This window comes from Sinocyclocheilus grahami, unplaced genomic scaffold, assembly GCF_001515645.1.
Source record: "Sinocyclocheilus grahami isolate Dianchi unplaced genomic scaffold, SAMN03320097.WGS_v1.1 scaffold3.1, whole genome shotgun sequence".
In the NCBI taxonomy this organism is placed as follows: domain Eukaryota; kingdom Metazoa; phylum Chordata; class Actinopteri; order Cypriniformes; family Cyprinidae; genus Sinocyclocheilus; species Sinocyclocheilus grahami.
Genome location: NW_015505182.1, coordinates 6,577,813 through 6,589,852, shown reverse-complemented (window position 1 = coordinate 6,589,852; position 12,040 = coordinate 6,577,813). Strand labels below are relative to the sequence as shown.

Sequence of the window (12,040 nt, the reverse complement as noted above, 5' to 3'; positions counted from 1 at the left end):
GCAGTTGCGGAGCCTGATCACAAGATGGCGGACACAACCGCATCTAGTCTAGCCACAGTTGTTCTTCCTGAGTCTAGTCTAGCCACAGTTGTTCTTCCTGAGTCTAGTCTAGCCACAGTTGTTCTTCCTGAGTCTAGTCTAGCCACAGTTGTTCTTCCTGAGTCTAGTCTAGCCACAGTTGTTCTTCCTGAGTCACGTCAAGCCACAGTTGTTCTTCCTGAGTCACGTCAAGTTACAATTCATTATCATGAGCCAGGTCTAGTCACAGCTGTCCTGTTTTGGTAAGGGTGGGTTTGAAAGCGTTCATGCGGTAGGGTGCACGGTCAGGATCTGGGGCATGGGGTTGTTTTTAGCTGCAGATTTTAGGCTTTATTGCTGCCTAATTTCTCTACCCAGCTGCCCATTTAGAGGGGTAAAAAAGGAATACACGGATAGCACCACCCTCCTTTCTCTCGCGCTCACTGTTTCCCGAAAAAATCAAAACAGGGTTTGGTGTGACAGCAAAAAATTACATCGCCAATGTTCTGTTCCAGTTTTGAGGTGGGAGACCAGCTGGATGATCTGATAAACACCAGGAGAATGGTTAAAACAAGATTAAAGCAGCTAGGACCAGTCAACTATTTTTTATTTATCAATTTTATTGGTATAAGAGCTTCTTGATATATAAAAAAATTCTATATTTGATATATCAATTTAGATCAATATATTAGATATATATTTGACAAACTGATATATAACAGCTTCTGACTTCTGACTGGCTAGTTTGAGATGGTCTCCCAGCCTAACCAGCTGAAAAGTGCCCCAAACCACTCTAAAACCAACCAACATACAAGACTGACCAGCTCTGGCTGATTTAAAATGGGTATATAATGTAAAGCCAGTTTGTCATTATCATCAAATAAATCCTGACAGGGTAATAAGGATTTAATGGACATAATGTGAGAAAAAAAGATAGATGGCACAGTGATATGAGAAACATAAAACTAGAAAAGTTATGTAGGATATTTGTTGTTTGTTTCAACAGAGACAAAATTCTTTAATTGTATTTATTTATTTTATTTTATTTTATTATTTCAATTTAATTTTGTTTTTATACTTTCACTATGATTTCCTATACAGTCCACTGATCAGGGAACTCGAGTGATCTTGAATTGATAGTGATTTTAACCTTTAAATATTCTCTAAAACATACCACTTGTGTTGCAGAATGATGGACGGATTATAATGGAGGATTACTTTTGCATCCTCATTTTCGTTTTCTAGTTTTTCCCATTTAATGTGCTTGTGTTACATGTTATTGCGTCAGGTACACATAAATTCTACAATTTTACAGTTATGCACACTGCATAGAATACAAGCAATGTTTGTGTTCACAGTGGGGCGTTTTAAAAGCTTTATCATTGCCACTGGCTTTGTCATAAATGAATCACCTCAAAATTGCCTTTATTTGTTTTTATGGGTATTGTGTTTTATTCATTATTGGTTTGTTGGCCAGCGGTAGTATTACCCCATAGATTTCACATTTTTAACAGGTTAATGTTGCATGGGTTAAAGAATAAACATTTAGATTTACCTTATAGTTCAAAGTTGTAAAACGAGTTGGTTGGGAATGTGAGGTTGAATGTGAATGCAGAAAATACTAGCTAATGACTCATTCTGTCATCAGGTAAAAATGTTCTCCTAATGCTGTCCTCATATGATTCTCATTCTTGTCCTTAACAGAAATGCTGCAGGATGAGTTATGTGAAATATGCGGTTTCATATTTGGGTTTTGGGGTTTGAGCAAAGGTATGAGCGAAAATAACAGTGATTGCCTTAGAAAGCCAATCTACCTAGATTAGAAAATTTAAAAAACTACCTAGTACTACTAAAAACATTACCAGCCTTGAAAATCTCCAGCCTTGTATATGACAGCAGACAAGAAAGCATTCAAAGCCTATTGAGAGAAATGCTTTTTTGTGTGTGTTTGCTTATGTTGGCAAGGACCTTTTCTGTTTGTTTTGTTTTTGTCGGTCATTCAGTTCAATTTCTGAGAGGCTGCATCTTGTATAATTGTGCAACCTTGTAATTCCTCGAAATTAAGCAATGATTTCTTAAGTCAGACGCTGCAGCTTTCCATAAAATCCTTGAACGTAGAGGTGTGCTATTCTCATGTGCTAGCACTTACTAGAAAATGTCATGGTCCTTTAATTGGGACATTGTACCGTAGCATTTCCATGTTTATTATGCACATTTCATATTACTTTATGAGCTTGTGAACGTTCTGTAATGAAGTTTTTGTTTTTGTAATATACAGTGGGGCAAAAAGGTATTTAGTCAGCCACCAATTATGCAAGTTCTCCCACTTAAAAAGATGAGAGAGGCCTGTAATTTTCATCATAGGTATACCTCAACTATGAGAGACAAAATGAGAAAAAAAATCCAGAAAATCACATTGTAGGATTTTTAAAGAATTAATTGGTAAATTCCTCGGTAAAATAAGTATTTGGTCACCTACAAACAAGCAAGATTTCTGGCTCTCACAGACCTGTAACTTCTTCTTTAAGAGGCTCCTCTGTCCTCCACTCGTTACCTGTATTAATGGCATCTGTTTGAACTTGTTATCAGTATAAAAGACACCTGTCCACAACCTCAAACAGTCACACTCCAAACTCCACTATGGCCAAGACCAAAGAGCTGTCAAAGGAGCTGTCAAATTATTAGAAAATGGAAGACATACAAGACCACTGATAATCTCCCTCGAATAATTACTCCATTGCTTGTGCATAAGGTATAGACAAAGCAGCTCTAGTGATATTGCTATTACAGAGTGGTCTCAGTTTCATAATGAATAAAGTAGGCACTTTCTAGATAGTGCTCAGTGATGAGGTATTTATTTAGACATGGGCTTAAGAGCAAGAACCTGGTACACAAACACTGCAAGTAGATGAGAGCCAGCTTTGTGTCAGACAGACATTAAATATTTTATAGCAGATTTCCACTTCTAATGGGTTACATTATCCAGTTATGTGTTTTTAAGGGTGGCTGTGACTGAGAACATGATCTATTCTCTTCATATCCAAATAAAAGAGGTTAAATGCGATTAGGACGTGTATCAAAGAGATTTTGTGCTGGCAGACTGATTGTTAAAAAAATATAAACCCTATAAAGTGGGTAAAAACACAATTTGTTTAGGCTTTTGCAGGCTGGGAATATACAGCTCAAGGGTTTTCACTGAAGGCCAGTTTCAGGATTGGGCCAGTTTTGGTGGCTTTATGAAACTAAGCTTCCGTTGTTTTGCAGCATCAGCGATCATGTTTATGAGTGCCACCAGGTTGATACGAATGTAATTTCATTTAGTAATGTATAAGTTAATCAATATAATAGGATAAAGAATATCCTAGTGTCACTGTACTGAAGCCAAAGCAAATTATTAAAACACTTACTTTGTATTAAATTAACAGTATATTGTTTTATACTCGCTTTTAATGTTAAATATATTAATATAGTAAATATTAATAAATATTATATTAGATTAATATATACGTTAATATAAATCAATACAATTTTTTATTTATTTTATTTTATTTAATTATGACTTAGATGCTACAAAACTACGTTGCCTCATTCTGTTTGTTTCAATTTGTGTTGTACTCAAGGTCATATGAAATGTGCAGCTCTGAGAAAGATCAATACACAGGAAAATCGCAGTGTACAAAGGCTGTGAAACTCCCTGTCGGTGAAGCACATTTTCTTCTGATGTTCGCTGAGTCAGCTTTACTATTACTGACTCTCATGATCTTGGCTTTGCTGAGGAAGATGCCAGTTTTACAGTTTGTTCTCCACAGAGATCTCGACCTCGTGTTGTTCTGCATGTGGTTGTGTGAGTGAATCAAAACGCAGCCAAGTTGCTCTGAAGCACCGTGGTAATGTTACAGATGGTCGCTCAGTGAGGAGTCCTGGCATGCAACGTTATGAAACTCTGACAGATCTCATTTGGGTCTTACCGGTTACTTTTAGTTTTATTCTCCCTCCTAGTTGTATTGTTTTACAACTTCAAACTACTTTTAAATAGGGCTGCATGATTAATCAAAATTAAATCGCAAAGGCGATAAATCGCGATTAGGCAGAAGCTGCGATTGTCATGCGTATCTTTCAGTGAAGCACGGTTCTGTGATCAGCAGTAAATCTCCATCCTAAGGGCAGAGGGTGCTCTCGCGCGGAAACTCAAAATACACCTCGCAGAAGAAACCCAGTAAATCCCTATAGCGGTTGCTGAATAAACAGAAGATTTAACTGCTTTCATTAATTCAACGTGACTAATAAACACACGACTATGACAATATATCGTTTATCTGAGTTCATCTTATTATCATTTTTGTTATAATAAAGTATATAATAATGCAATGCTAATCGACATGTTGCGTGCCTTATTCTGTGTAAGAAGCCACATCATCTCACAAAAGGATTTATTTCAAACACTCGACTGACGTTATGAAGTGAGTTTGGAGTAAAAACATGTTATTAAATGTGGTTTATTCTGTGTAAGAAGCCACATCATCTCACAAAAGGATTTATTTCAAACACTCGACTGACGTTATGAAGTGAGTTTGGAGTAAAAATATGTTATTAAATGTGGTATTTTCACGTGCTTTCAGATGGAGCAGCATTTACTACACAGAGCCGTAGTTCACTGACAAGCTACGCAAACAGCTTTCATAATTGCAGAACGATTTCTTCGATTTCATAATCGCGCTATTAAATCGTCTGCGATTATGAATGTGATTTTGCGTAGCTTGTCAGTGAACTACGGCTCTGTGTAGTAAATGCTGCTCCATCTGAAAGCAGGTGATGGAGATTTACTACTAATCACAGAACCGGCTTTACTGACAAAATGCGCATGACAATCGCATTCCATTAATCATGCAGCCCTACTTTTAAAACCAAGTACACTCTGAGAAGAAAATATACAAATCTGTCATTGAGGCGGCACTCTATTAAAATGACTAATATGTACACTTTAGGTAGAAATATGTACTTTTAAAGTACTACTATGTTTCTTTAGGTACTAATACTGTATGTACCATTTAGGGGACAATAAGGTACAAAGATGTAGCTTTTGTACCTCAGGGTAGTGCCTCGGTGACAGCTTTGTATCTTTGTAAAATCATCTCTTAAAGAAATAGCTCACCCAAAATGAAAATCCTGTCATTAACTCCTTAGCTTAATGTCTTTTTGTGTTTCATGGACAAAATGAAGGTGAGTAAATAATGATGGGATTTTTTTGGTGAACTATTCCTTTAAAAACAGTAATTCTAAATAGAAGTGTTACATAATTACACTCTTGGATTTGGGAATTGGGGCTAAACTCCAATTCAAAACCACAAATACAAGTCTTGCAGCCTTTCTCAGGGTCGAACCTAGCAGAATACATTTGTTTGTGAGATCATTTGAGAAATTGATCACTTGTAGCAGGTGTAGAGGGATTTCTTTTCAGCGTGCAGCTGTCTCTGTGTGTTTCAGTTACTGTAAGCGTCTATATTCTGGGAGTTTTAACTGTAGTTCTGCAAAAACTGAAAGTGTATGTGACACATTAACACTAGAGTAAAACTCTCATGTCATCATTAGCACTCTTTTTTGGCTGTAGTGTGAAACAAAGGTTCGTGTTCATAGGACAAGTCCGGACTTGTACCAGCAGTGACTGCCAGGGACAGTTGAACCCAGTTTGTTACAGTGGCTTCTCGTATTTAGTGGAGGCGTAACTATATCGCTCAGATGGGGGCAGAAACAGCTCTGCCGACTGTTTCCATGAGGACTGTCATGCATTCCCAAAATCAACTGCTACACATCTTAACTAGTATTACGCAAACTACATATTGAGTGTTTGGAGAAAGATACTGGCTGTTGTTTGTGTGGAAACCAGCAGGACATTTTGAAGGCTACAGTCAGTCAGATGTAGTTCTTATTGTTTTGAAATGTTGGCAGATCGAGGGCATTTCCCACTTTGGCTTCCTCTGGCCATGAGGCTGTTATATTAATCCCATAACAATAACTAATTTTACCCTCTGTGAGTACTCTCTTACAGGAATTGTTTGTGTTTTTTGCTCAAGGAGTTGCACCTGGCATAAAGGTAAAAAAGTATTTTCATTAACATTTTCACCAAGTGCTTTGAATGGGTTTTTGGACGTTTATTGCCTTGAACTTATTGTACATGAGTTTTAAATGTATAATTCACAAATAAAATGAAAATGAGCTGTTAATTCACTTTAATTTGCCCTCAGGCCATCCAAGATATAGGAGCCTGAACCGTAAAGAAGATTTTTAGCTGAAACTGTGGTCCTTGGTGATAAAATATGAGTCAGCGGCTACCCATTTTTGAGAATAAAAAAAGCATTTCAAGAAACACAAAATTTATATCCATGGCTCCTGATGATATATTGAGGTCTTATGAAGCGAAACAATCAGTCAGAAACTGAACATTAGTTACAACATTATTACCTGAGGCAAATGGTCCAGTGATGTCAAGTGATGTCCGGTTCGCGAACGAAAATATTCTTTTGAACCGGTTCTTTTTGGTGAACTATTTGAACCACTTCACCAAAGAGAACTGCACTGTCTGAAACAGTTTACGGCTTGAGCAGCACACATCTACAAGTTACTCAGTCAAACTCACTTTCAGTCAGTCCGACTCTAAATGTGCTAAAATATCAGCGTTTATGATCCTATGATAGAGTGTTTTGATAGCTCATTCAGCGCTCTTCTTTACTGTTCTACTCAAGAAAAAAAGTCACCTATACATCTTTGATGTACTGAGGGTGAGAAAACAGCAAATTTTCATTTTTGGGTGCACTATACCTTTTAAGTAGTAGAAACTTTACACTCTCTAATCTGACTAGAGAAGAGAGAAGTGTTTGGCAGAGGGAAGTCATCTGTACTTGACTATAATTGAGGCAGTGCCTGTGAGATGGGTGTGAAAATGTCAGTTCCCTGACAGTAGAGACAGTCTGAACCTGTCACACTGGTAAAAAGCGAAGTTATTTGCAACATTATGGGTGTGACTTCAAAATAAGAGCATGTATGTGAACAACACAAAATAATAGAAGTGAGTCACACCTAACAATATGAAAAAAGGTGCGTTCAAGCCCTGCGGTGTGGGTTGTCTTCTGAGTTGGTACAAAATGGCAACATGTACTTTCAAAGACATGAAGCTTGATAACATAAAGCAGTGAAAACAAGCAACTCATCCTGCACCATCTGTGCTCCAGACATTAATGATGCATGAAATTGTGTGGTTTGTTTTCCTGTCAGTCACCTACAAGACTATAGCAATCATGGCAGCAAGTTTTGCAGGTGCAAACACCACTACATCTAATAAAATAAAATCTAGTTAACACTGATATTGTGCACAGAAACTGAAATGATTTCATTAGCTGGCTAGTTTGATCCAGCAGCAGCTCTCGGACGCTTTTCTCCCTGCCAAAGGAAAATCACAGAAAAATCCCTTTGTTTCAGTGCTAAATCAACTTTCAAAGCCATTGTTTCACAGACATTCCTCCAACGCTCAAGTCATTCGTCAGATGGACTAAAGTTGTTTTTTGACTAGCTGCTAGCTGTCCGCTAATTTCCTCTCTGCTGTTGCCGGTCTTGATCTCCGCTCACCCTCCAGTCGTCCCCAGAGACCTCAGACCGCCACATCCACTTCCTGTTTGCACTCTGTGCAGTGACCTGAGCGTTTCAGACTGCTGGAGGTACAAAACTGGGGCTTGTAAGAAAAAGAGGAAGGATTACAGACCGTTATAAAGTTGCTGAAAGCTTGTACAGCTTGTAAAGAGAAATGTTGCAAGCCACGTGTTGATGTAATTTTAATGTGTTACGGTTTCCTGTCATCCTCTAACAAAGAATGAAAAACTTTCAATGTCTGAACAATTTCAGCTGGTTTTGTATTTGCCCAAATGTATAATCTTGAATTTGTTTTAACTTGGATTTATCAACCCTCTCTGGACACCTTGGCAATTGAATCGCCATTGGCTAGTAAATTTAGTTTGTTTACTCGCCAGACTGATATATATATATATAAATATATATATAGAGAGTGTGTTCGGCGAGTGAAAATATATCTGTGCTAAACTTATACTTCGCCTCCAACTCACACACTGACAAGTAAAATCTGAGAATTTATTAGCCATTGGCTAATATTAGACATCGTTTAGTCGCCCAGAGTGGTCGCCCAGAGTGAAGATCTACTCGAATATGCGAGTGATTTAGGCTACTTGCAATGAAGAGGGTTGTTTATGAACATTAAAGTTTGCGAAACTGAATTAAGTAAAGGAAAAATTTACAGTCAGCTGATCATTATTGCTAAATAAACATCAGCAAAGTAATGAGGTCAACCTGAAAGCGTTTAGTTTATGATAATGACCATCTGAATGTATATCGTAATATTTATTTAATAGCTACTTACCAAATTAATATGTGGACATGAAATATTAATTTGAGTTAAAAATATTTCATTATGTGAGAAAAAATTGATCGTGGAGTAAGAAACATTAAACTTCAGTATCAATTGTGACAACGTTAAATAAAAATACTTGTTATATAAAATAATATATTACTTAACAAATAAGATTAAAAAAGTAAGATTTTTTAAAAGAAATTAATACTTTTATTCAACAAGAATGCATTAAATTGTTTAAAATTGACAGTAAAGACTTTTTAAATTCTTACAAAAAGAACTTTCTATTCATCAAAGAATCCTGAAAAATATAAAAAAATATTAAATATTAAAAATATGTTTTTCCACAGCATACTAAGCAGCACAACGGTTTTAATTATTATTTTATTACATTTATTATTATTATTATTATTATTAATAAATTACATTTTAAAATATATTAAAATAGAATTCTATTTATTTATTTATTATTATTATTTTATTTTTATCAAATGCAGCCTTGGGTGAGCACAAGAGACTTCTTTCAAAGACATTAAAAAAAATCTTTCTGATCCCAAAAATTTTAACAGTAACGAGTTACCAAATAAGTAAACTATATAATATTTAACTGCACTATGTCACTTTTTTGTGATCATAAGATAGAAATACAGGTGCATCTCAATAAATTAGAGTGTCGTGGAAAAGTTCATTTATTTCAGTAATTCAACTCAAATTGTGAAACTTGTGTATTAAATAAATTCAATGCACACAGACTGAAGTAGTTTAAGTCTTTGGTTCTTTTAATTGTGATGATTTTGGCTCACATTTAACAAAAACCCACCAATTCACTATCTCAACAAATTAGAATATGGTGACATGCCAATCAGCTCAACTCAAAACACCTGCAAAGTTTTCCTGAGCCTTCAAAATGTTTGGTTCACTAGGCTACACATTCATGGGGAAGACTGCTGATCTGACAGTTGTCCAGAAGACAATCATTGACACTCTTCACAAGGAGGGTAAGCCACAAACATTCATTGCCAAAGAAGCTGGCTGTTCACAGAGTGCTGTATCCAAGCATATTAACAGAAAGTTGAGTGGAAGGAAAAAGTGTGGAAGAAAAAGATGCACAACCAACCGAGAAAACCGCAGCCTTATGAGGATTGTCAAATCGATTCAAGAATTTGAGTGAACGTCACAAGGAATGGACTGAGGCTGGGGTCAAGGCATCAAGAACCACCACACACAGAAACTTTTCCACGACATTCTAATTTATTGAGATGTACCTGTATGCATTACAGAAGACAGAATATGGGACAGGAGAGCAGGAATAGCCACATGCCTTGGCGCCTACACTGTCCTCTACTACACCTGTTTATCTCCTTCATTTCCTGGGCTTGTTCTGTGGTTCCTGTTTTGCATCAGTCCCTCTCCCAAAGCTTCCATACTCCCTTAAACTCCTCCTCCCTTTGTGTCTTCCTCCATCCCTTATTCCCTAACTTTCATCTTGGTTATAAATCAGAACATTGTGCATCTGTCATAGCAGGCCTGCAAGCTACATTCGAGCCAATGACCTGCGAAAGGCAGAGCTGCGTGGATACTAATGAGTCTCAGTCAGCATGTTGAATCCAGCTCGGGGACCGACTCGTCCATTTCCCTCCGTTCTCTATTAGAGAGCAAGAAACAAAGCTGGAGAAAGCGACGCCAGCTGTTCTCCCTGTCCCAGAACGTTTTTCCTTGAAGTCAGAGCCCACAGCTGAAAGCTTCGGCTCTATTTTTAGCCTGTGTTCTCTTGTTTACCGAATGCATGTTTTGGTTTAGCACGTTTGCATTGAGGGTGTGCAGGGGAAGTGGGCGCTGTTGCTGTGTCCTATTTCAAGCAACTCACAGTAGGCTAAAACTGTTAGATGGCCTTCTTTAAATGAATGGACAGTCTTTGTAGTGGGTCTTTGCTGACAGTCCAATACTTTCCCTGCTTTCAGAGCTTCCCAGGAGGCTGCACACTGTGTCCCCATTAGACTAGGGGCAGAATGTGGCTAATTGTTTTTGTTTTTCAGTTCCTTACTTTTTACTTTTATAAGCTTAAAGGGTTAGTTCACCCAAAAATGAAAATTAGGCCATAAATTACTCGCCCTCAAAGCATCCTAGGTGTATATGACTTTTTTCTTTCAGACGAATCCAGTCAGAGTTATATTAAAAATTGTCTTTGATCTTTGAATCTTTTCACTCAGCGGGTGTTACAGTGCTTCAGTCCAAAAGAAGTTAAATAAAAAGCACCCCTCCATTAAAAAAAAGTGTCTCACACGGCTCCGGGGGGTGAACAAAGGCCTCCTGTAGCGAATCGATGTGTTTTTGTAAGAAAAATATCCATATTTAAAACATAATAATCAATTTAATCTAGCTTGCGCTCACTGTTGTAAACGGAAGCAGTTCCGGGCGGAACTGAGGGACTTGTTAGAGTAGAAGAAATGCTCAGTGCAGCAAAATATTGAAATAGCCTTAATGAAAACCCAGTCCAGAGCATTCAGAACCTCAGACTGAGCAGAAGGTTCACCTTCCAACAGGACAATGACCCTAAGCACACAGCAAGAGTGGCTTATAGACAACTCTGTGAATGTCCTTGAGTGGCCCAGACAGAGCCTGAGCTTGAACCCAGTCAAATATTTCTGGAGAAACCTGAAAATGTGCATCTGCCCCCATCCAAGCTGACAGAGATTGAGAGGTGAAGAGGCGAGGTGAAGAATGGCAGATAATTGCCAAATGCTGATGAGAAAAGCTTGTCGCATCAAATAAAAAAAGACTTGAGCCTGTAAAGGTGCTTCAGCTAAATATTTAGTTAAGGGTATGAATATTTATGCAATGTACTTATTTCAGTTTTTTATTTTTAATAAATTTACGAAGTTGTGACAATTCTGTTTTTGCTTTGTCAGTATGGCGTATGGAGTGTAGATTGATGTGGAAAAATAGTAATTTAAAGAAGTTTATCAAAAGGCAGCAACATAACAAAATGTTTAAAAAAATGATATATATATATATATATATATATAAAATCATCAAAAGTGACAGTTGTCACGATTCGCCTACTGTGGCGGAGACGAAGAGGATTACCATTCAGTAGTCTTTATTCTTTAAAACACTGGAGTACACACGGAACAGGCAGGAACTCACACGTAGGACGAGGGGTAGACGTACAATTCTGGACAAAAACAGACTGCACAGACTCAAATAAGGGAAACACACCTGGGCTCAAATGAACAATCAATCAGGACAGGAACAGGAAGGAAACCAAACATGAGCATAAAATGAACATGGAGCACATGGGGGAGGAAACACAGGACAGGAACACAGGCCTGACAACAGTAAACACATTCACATTGTTACAAAAAATATATATTTCAAATAAATGCTGTTTTTAATCTTTCTAATAAAATCCCATAAAAAAAATCATCCATAAATGCCATCACAGGAATAAAATACATTTTAAAATATATTCAGATGGAAAATTGTTATTTGAAGTTTTGATGAGCATATACCATATATATACAGTATATAGCATAAAGACAACTAAACTGCATTCTGTGGAAGATAAAAAGTGACTCTGGTTTTGTTCAAACTGGTATTTTCTGTATG

The 12,040-nt window shown here is 37.1% G+C and overlaps 1 long non-coding RNA gene across 1 annotated transcript in view; it reads left to right on the top strand.

Moving 5' to 3' along the window:
- LOC107582115 (uncharacterized) overlaps positions 1-1,526 on the top strand; it is a 14,035-nt gene extending 12,509 nt beyond the window's left edge. The window contains exon 3 of the long non-coding RNA XR_001608908.1: positions 1,515-1,526. This is a non-coding gene — a long non-coding RNA (uncharacterized lncRNA). The remainder of the gene's footprint in view (positions 1-1,514) is intronic.
- The last annotated feature ends 10,514 nt before the right edge of the window (positions 1,527-12,040 follow it).